Consider the following 6,890-nt stretch of genomic DNA (forward strand, 5'->3'; position numbering starts at 1 on the left):
AGCGGTGGGGGCGCTGGGGACAGTCCGGAGGGGGGGACACGGTGGTGGGGGTGTGGGGGGGTGTCAATCAATCAATCAGTCAATCAATCAATCGTACTTATTGAGCGCTTACTGTGTGCAGGGCACTGGACTAAGCGCTTGGGAAGTCCAAGTTGGCAACATAGAGAGACGGTCCCTACCCAACGGTGGGGTCGGATGGGGGTCCCCCTCTACTCCAGTGGGAGAGGGGAAAAGCGCTTAGAACAGTGCTTTGCACATAGTAAGCGCTTAATAAATGCCATTATTATTATTATTATTATCACCTTGCAACCTCCCCAGTGCGTAGAACAGTGCTTGGCACATAGTAAGCACTTAATAAATGCCATTATTATTATTATTGCCTTGTCACCTCCCCAGCGCTGAGAACAGTGCTTGGCACATAGTAAGCGCTTAACAAATACCATCATTATCATTATTATCACCTTGTAACCTCCCCAGCGCTGAGAACAGTGCTTGGCACATAGTAAGCGCTTAACAAATACCATCATTATCATTACTATCACCTTGTAACCTCCCCAGCGCTGAGAACAGTGCTTGGCACATAGTAAGCGCTTAACAAATACCATCATTATCATTACTATCACCTTGTAACCTCCCCAGCGCTGAGAACAGTGCTTGGCACATAGTAAGGGCTTAACAAATGCCATCATTATCATTATCATTATTATCACCTTGGAACCTCCCCAGCGCTGAGAACAGTGCTTGGCACATAGTAAGCGCTTAACAGATACCATCATTGTCATTATTATCACCTTGTCACTTTCCCAGCGCTGAGAACAGTGTTTGGCACATAGTAAGCGCTTAACAAATACCATCATTATCATTATTATCACCTTGGAACCTCCCCAGCGCTGAGAACAGCGTTTGGCACATAGTAAGCGCTTAACAAATACCATCACCTTGTAACCTCCCCAGCGCTGAGAACAGTGCTTGGCACATAGTAAGGGCTTAACAAATGCCATCATTATCATTATTATCACCTTGGAACCTCCCCAGCGCTGAGAACAGCGCTTGGCACATAGTAAGCGCTTAACAAATGCCATCATTATCATTATTATCATTATCATCACCTTGTAACCTCCCCAGCGCTGAGAACAGTGCTTGGCACATAGTAAGCGCTTAACAAATACCATCATTATCATTATTATCACCTTGTATCCTCCCCAGCGCTGAGAACAGTGTTTGGCACATAGTAAGCGCTTAACAAATACCATCACCTTGTAACCTCCCCAGCGCTGAGAACAGTGCTTGGCACATAGTAAGCGCTTAACAAATACCATCATTATCATTATTATTATTATCACCTTGGAACCTCCCCAGCGCTGAGAACAGTGCTTGGCACATAGTAAGCGCTTAACAAGTACCATCATTACCATTATTATTATTACCTTGTAACCTCCCCAGCGCTTAAAACAGCGCTTGGCACATAGTAAGCGCTTAACAAATACCATCACCTTGTAACCTCCCCAGCGCTGAGAACAGTGCTTGGCACACAGTAAGCGCTTTTAACAAATACCATCATTATCCTTATTATTATTATCACCTTGGAACCTCCCCAGCGCTGAGAACAGTGCTTGGCACATAGTAAGCGCTTAACAAATGCCATCATTATTATTATTATTATTACCTTGTAACCTCCCCAGCCTTAGAACAGCGCTTGGCACATAGTAAGCGCTTAAGAAATACCATCACCTTGTAACCTCCCCAGCGCTGAGAACAGTGCTTGGCACATAGTAAGCGCTTAACAAATGCCATCATTATCATTATTATTATTACCTTGGAACCTCCCCAGCGCTTAGAACAGTGCTTGGCACATAGTAAGAGCTTAACAAATACTATTATTATTGTTATTATTATTATTATTATAAGGGGGTGCTGGGGGGGGTGTCCCCCCTCTGCAGCGCCGCCTAGTGGAGGCCCCAGCATACCGCCTCCCGGCAGAATCTGGAAACTCCGGGAAACTTTCCAGGCGGGAAATGGGGCCATTTGGGGAGGGGGCTTCCCGCTCCCCCCGTCCTCCACCTGCCCCCATCCTCCGGATCGGGATGGGGAGGGTCTCCAGCCCCCCCTTAAGCCCCCCCCTTCCTCCCAGGCTCCACGTGCGCCCCCCTCCCCACTTCCCCTCCCCCCATCCCACCTGGGGGAGGGATGGGGGGCGACAGGGAGGAGTCAGCCCCTCCCCAAAGATGATGGGGACCCCCCCCCCAATTTCAAGGAGGGGGTAAGCAATGGTCCATTGGGGGAGGGGAATGCACCCTCTGACCTGCCCTGACCCCAAACCTCGCCCCCCCCAAATTCCCGGGCCCCGAAAAAAGTCTCTTTATTTTGTGGCGGGAGAAAAGAGAAAGTACCTCGCAGGCGCCCTGCCCGGCTCCAGGACCGGCCCCGCGCGGGCTGGCCGCCTTCCTCGTTTCTTTCCGTTCTTTTTTGCGATTGGCCGCTGCCGCCCTAGTCTGCCCGGAGACGGGGCCGGCCCCCGCCTCCCATTGGCTCGGCGCCGCCGCGCCCCGCCCCTTGGGCCACGCCCTCAAAGCGCGGCCCGGGGCCTCCGCGCATGCGCGCACGGGCGCTCCCCCTCCCGTCGCCTTCGGGCCGCCGCCCTCAGCCGGGACACGCCCCGCACCCTGGCAACGCCCCCTAGCAACGCCCTCTGCCACGCCCCCTAGCAACGCCCCCGGCAACGCCCCCAGGCCGCCGGCCAAATCTGCCTAGTAACAGCGCTCTGATTGGCTGAGGACGGCCGGGCTTGGAGGTCGGTTATGGGGTCAGTTGGGACACTCCCAACTTCACTCCCGCATCGGCCAAGCTGGCTCTCTTCCTCCCTTCAATCAATCATATTTATTGAGCGCTTACTGTGTGCACAGCACTGTACTAAGCGCTTGGGAAAGCCCTCCTGAGAGCTCACCTCCTCCAGGAGGCCTTCCCACACTGAGTGCTTGGCACGTAGTAAGCGCTTAACAAATACCATTATTCTTATTATTACTTAACTTCTCTGGACCTCAGTTACCTCATCTGTAAAATGGGGATGAAGACTGTGAGCCCCCCGTGGCGCAGCCTGCTAACCTTGTAACCTCTCCAGCGCTTAGAACAGTGCTTTGCACATAGTAAGCGCTTAACAAATACCATTATTATTATTACTTCTCTGGGCCTCAGTTACCTTATCTGTAAAATGGGGATGAAGACTGTGAGCCCCCCGTGGGACAGCCTGATCACCTTGTAACCTCTTCAGCGCTTAGAACAGTGCTCTGCACATAGTAAGTGCTTAATAAATACCACTATTATTGTTATTACTTAACTTCTCTGTGCCTCAGTTACCTCACCTGTAAAATGGGGATGAAGACTGTGAGCCCCCCGTGGGACAGCCTGCTCACCTTGTAACCTCTCCAGCGCTTAGAACAGTGCTCTGCACATAGTAAGTGCTTAATAAATACCACTATTATTATTATTACTTAACTTCTCTGGGCCTCAGTTACCTCATCTGTAAAATGGGGATGAAGACTGTGAGCCCCCCGTGGGACAGCCTGATCACCTTGTAACCTCTCCAGCGCTCAGAACAGTGCTTTGCACATAGTAAGTGCCTAACAAATACCATTATTATTATTTGTTATTGTTATTACTTAACTTCTCTGGGCCTCAGTTACCTCACCTGTAAAATGGGGATGAAGACTGTGAGCCCCCCGTGGGACAGCCTGATCACCTTGTAACCTCTCCAGCGCTTAGAACAGTGCTTTGCACATAGTAAGCGCTTAACAAATACCATTATTATTATTTGTTATTGTTATTACTTAACTTCTCTGGGCCTCAGTTACCTCATCTGTAAAATGGGGATGAAGACTGCGAGCCCCCTCGTGGGACAGCCTGATCACCTTGTAACCTCTCCAGCGCTTAGAACAGTGCTCTGCACATAGTAAGTGCTTAATAAATACCACTATTATTATTATTACTTAACTTCTCTGGGCCTCAGTTACCTCATCTGTAAAATGGGGATGAAGACTGTGAGCCCCCCCGTGGGACAGCCTGATCACCTTGTAACCTCTCCAGCGCTCAGAACAGTGCTTTGCACATAGTAAGTGCCTAACAAATACCATTATTATTATTTGTTATTGTTATTACTTAACTTCTCTGGGCCTCAGTTACCTCATCTGTAAAATGGGGATGAAGACTGTGAGCCCCCCGTGGGACAGCCTGATCACCTTGTAACCTCTCCAGCGCTTAGAACAGTGCTCTGCACATAGTAAGTGCTTAATAAATACCACTATTATTATTATTACTTAACTTCTCTGGGCCTCAGTTACCTCATCTGTAAAATGGGGATGAAGACTGTGAGCCTCCCCGTGGGACAGCCTGATCACCTTGTAACCTCTCCAGCGTTCAGAACAGTGCTTTGCACATAGTAAGCGCTTAACAAATACCATTATTATTATTTGTTATTGTTATTACTTAACTTCTCTGGGCCTCAGTAACCTCACCTGTAAAATGGGGATGAAGACTGTGAGCCCCCCCGTGGGACAGCCTGCTCACCTGGTAACCTCTCCAGCGCTTAGAACAGTGCTTTGCACATAGTAAGCGCTTAATAAATGCCATCATTATTATTATTATTATTAGAAGGGGGAGACAGATAACAGAACAAAGGCCTCGGATCCCTTCCCCTTTTTCCTCTCCTCCTCCTCATCTCCCTCACCCTACCTCCTTCCCCTCCCCACGGCACCCGGAGATATAATAATGATGGCATATATTAAGCGCTGGGGAGGTTACAAGGTGATCAGGTTGTCCCACGGGGGGCTCAAAGTCTCAATCCGCCATCGACCCCCAGCCCACGTCCTCCCCCGGGCCTGGAATGCCAATTTGTACTTCCCAAGCGCTTAGTACAGTGCTCTGCACATAGTAAGCGCTCAATAAATACGATTGATTGATTGATTGGAATGCCCTCCCTCTGCCCATCCGCCAAGCTAGCTCTCTTCCTCCCTTCAAGGCCCTACTGAGAGCTCACCTCCTCCGGGAGGCCCTCCCAGACTGAGCCCCTTCCTTCCTCTCCCCCTCATCCCCCTCTCCATCCCCCACATCTTACCTCCTTCCCTTCCCCACAGCACCTGTATATATGTATACGGATTTATTAGTCTATTTATTTGAGTATAGAGTATAGATCTGTACATAAATGGATCTCCTCCTGGAGCTGGAACTGGATTTCCTGAGCGGGCCGAGTCCGAACCAGAACTGGATCTCTTCCTGGAGCTGGAGTTGGAACTGGATTTTCTCCAGGGGCCGGAGTCAGGTTAGGAACTGATCTCCCGATTTGTACCTCCCAAGCGCTTAGTACAGTGCTCTGCACACAGTAAGCGCTCAATAAATACGATTGAATGAATGAATTCAATTCATTCCCCCTCGTCCCCCTCTATCCCCCCCCATCTTACCTCCTTCCCTTCCCCACAGCACCTGTATATATGTATATATGTTTGTACATATTTATTACTCTATTTATTTATTTTACTTGTACATATCTATTCTATTTTATTTTGTTAGTATGTTTGGTTTTGTTCTCTGTCTCCCCCTTTTAGACTGTGAGCCCACTGTTGGGTAGGGACTGTCTCTATATGTTGCCAACTTGGACTTCCCAAGTGCTTAGTACAGTGCTCTGCACACAGTAAGCGCTCAATCAATCAATCAATCGTATATATTGATTAATATGATCGATTGATTCTCCCTGGGGTGTCACGTGTATCTCTCCAGTATCCGTGGGAGTCGTCAGTGGCTTCTCCGTCTCGGGATGGACCGGTGGGGGGGCGGTCCCCGTATTTGGGAATCTGGGGGAGCTGAAACTGGGGTGGAAAGAGGCCCAATGGATTCCCTCCTCATAATAAATAGTATTTGTTAAGCACTTACTGTGTGACAAACACTATTCTAGACTGTGAGCCCACTGTTGAGTAGGGACCGTCTCTATATGTTGCCAACTTGTACTTCCCAAGCGCTTAGTACAGTGCTCTGCACACAGTAAGCGCTCAATAAATACGATTGAATGAATGAATTCTAGGCGTTCGGATCGAAACAAGATCATCAGGTTGGACACAGTCCATATCCCATGTTCATCCGATTGTTCAATAAATACCACTGGTTGATTGTTTCATTCAGCGTGGGCAGAGCACTGTACTAAGCGCTTGGGAAAGTACAGAGCTCACGGTACTCTATTTTACTTGCACATATTTACTATTCTATTTGTTAATGACGTGCATATAGCTATGATTCTGTTTATTCTGACGATTTTGACACCTGTCTCCGTGTTTTGTTTTGTTGTCTGTCTCCCCCTTCTAGACTGTGAGCCCGTTGTTGTCCATCTGTTGCTGACTTGTACTTCCCAGGCGCTTAGTCCAGTGCTCTGCACACAGCAAGTGCTCAATAAATACGATTGAAGTAGGAGAGAGTAGTGCACATATACACACACACGCGCACGTGTAGACACAACACCAAAGCCCACATGTTCATTCATTCTGTGTATCTGTAATTTACTTAGTTATAGTAACTAAGTAAATTAAAAGTCCCCCTCTAGACCGTCAGCTTGCTGTGGGCAGGGATTGTGGCGGCCTGTTGTTGTATTGTACTCTCCCAAGCGCTTAGTACGGTGCTTTATGTATATATGTTTGTACATATTTATTACTCTATTTACTTATTTTACTTGTACATATCTATTCTATTTATTTTATTTTGTTAATATGTTTGGTTTTTTTCTCTGTCTCCCCCTTCTAGACTGTGAGCCCGCTGTTGGATAGGGACCATCTCTATATCATCATCATCAATCGTATTTATTAAGCGCTTACTGTGTGCAGAGCACTGTACTAAGCGCTTGGGAAGTACAAGTT

Source organism: Tachyglossus aculeatus, chromosome Y4, assembly GCF_015852505.1.
Source record: "Tachyglossus aculeatus isolate mTacAcu1 chromosome Y4, mTacAcu1.pri, whole genome shotgun sequence".
NCBI lineage: Eukaryota > Metazoa > Chordata > Mammalia > Monotremata > Tachyglossidae > Tachyglossus > Tachyglossus aculeatus.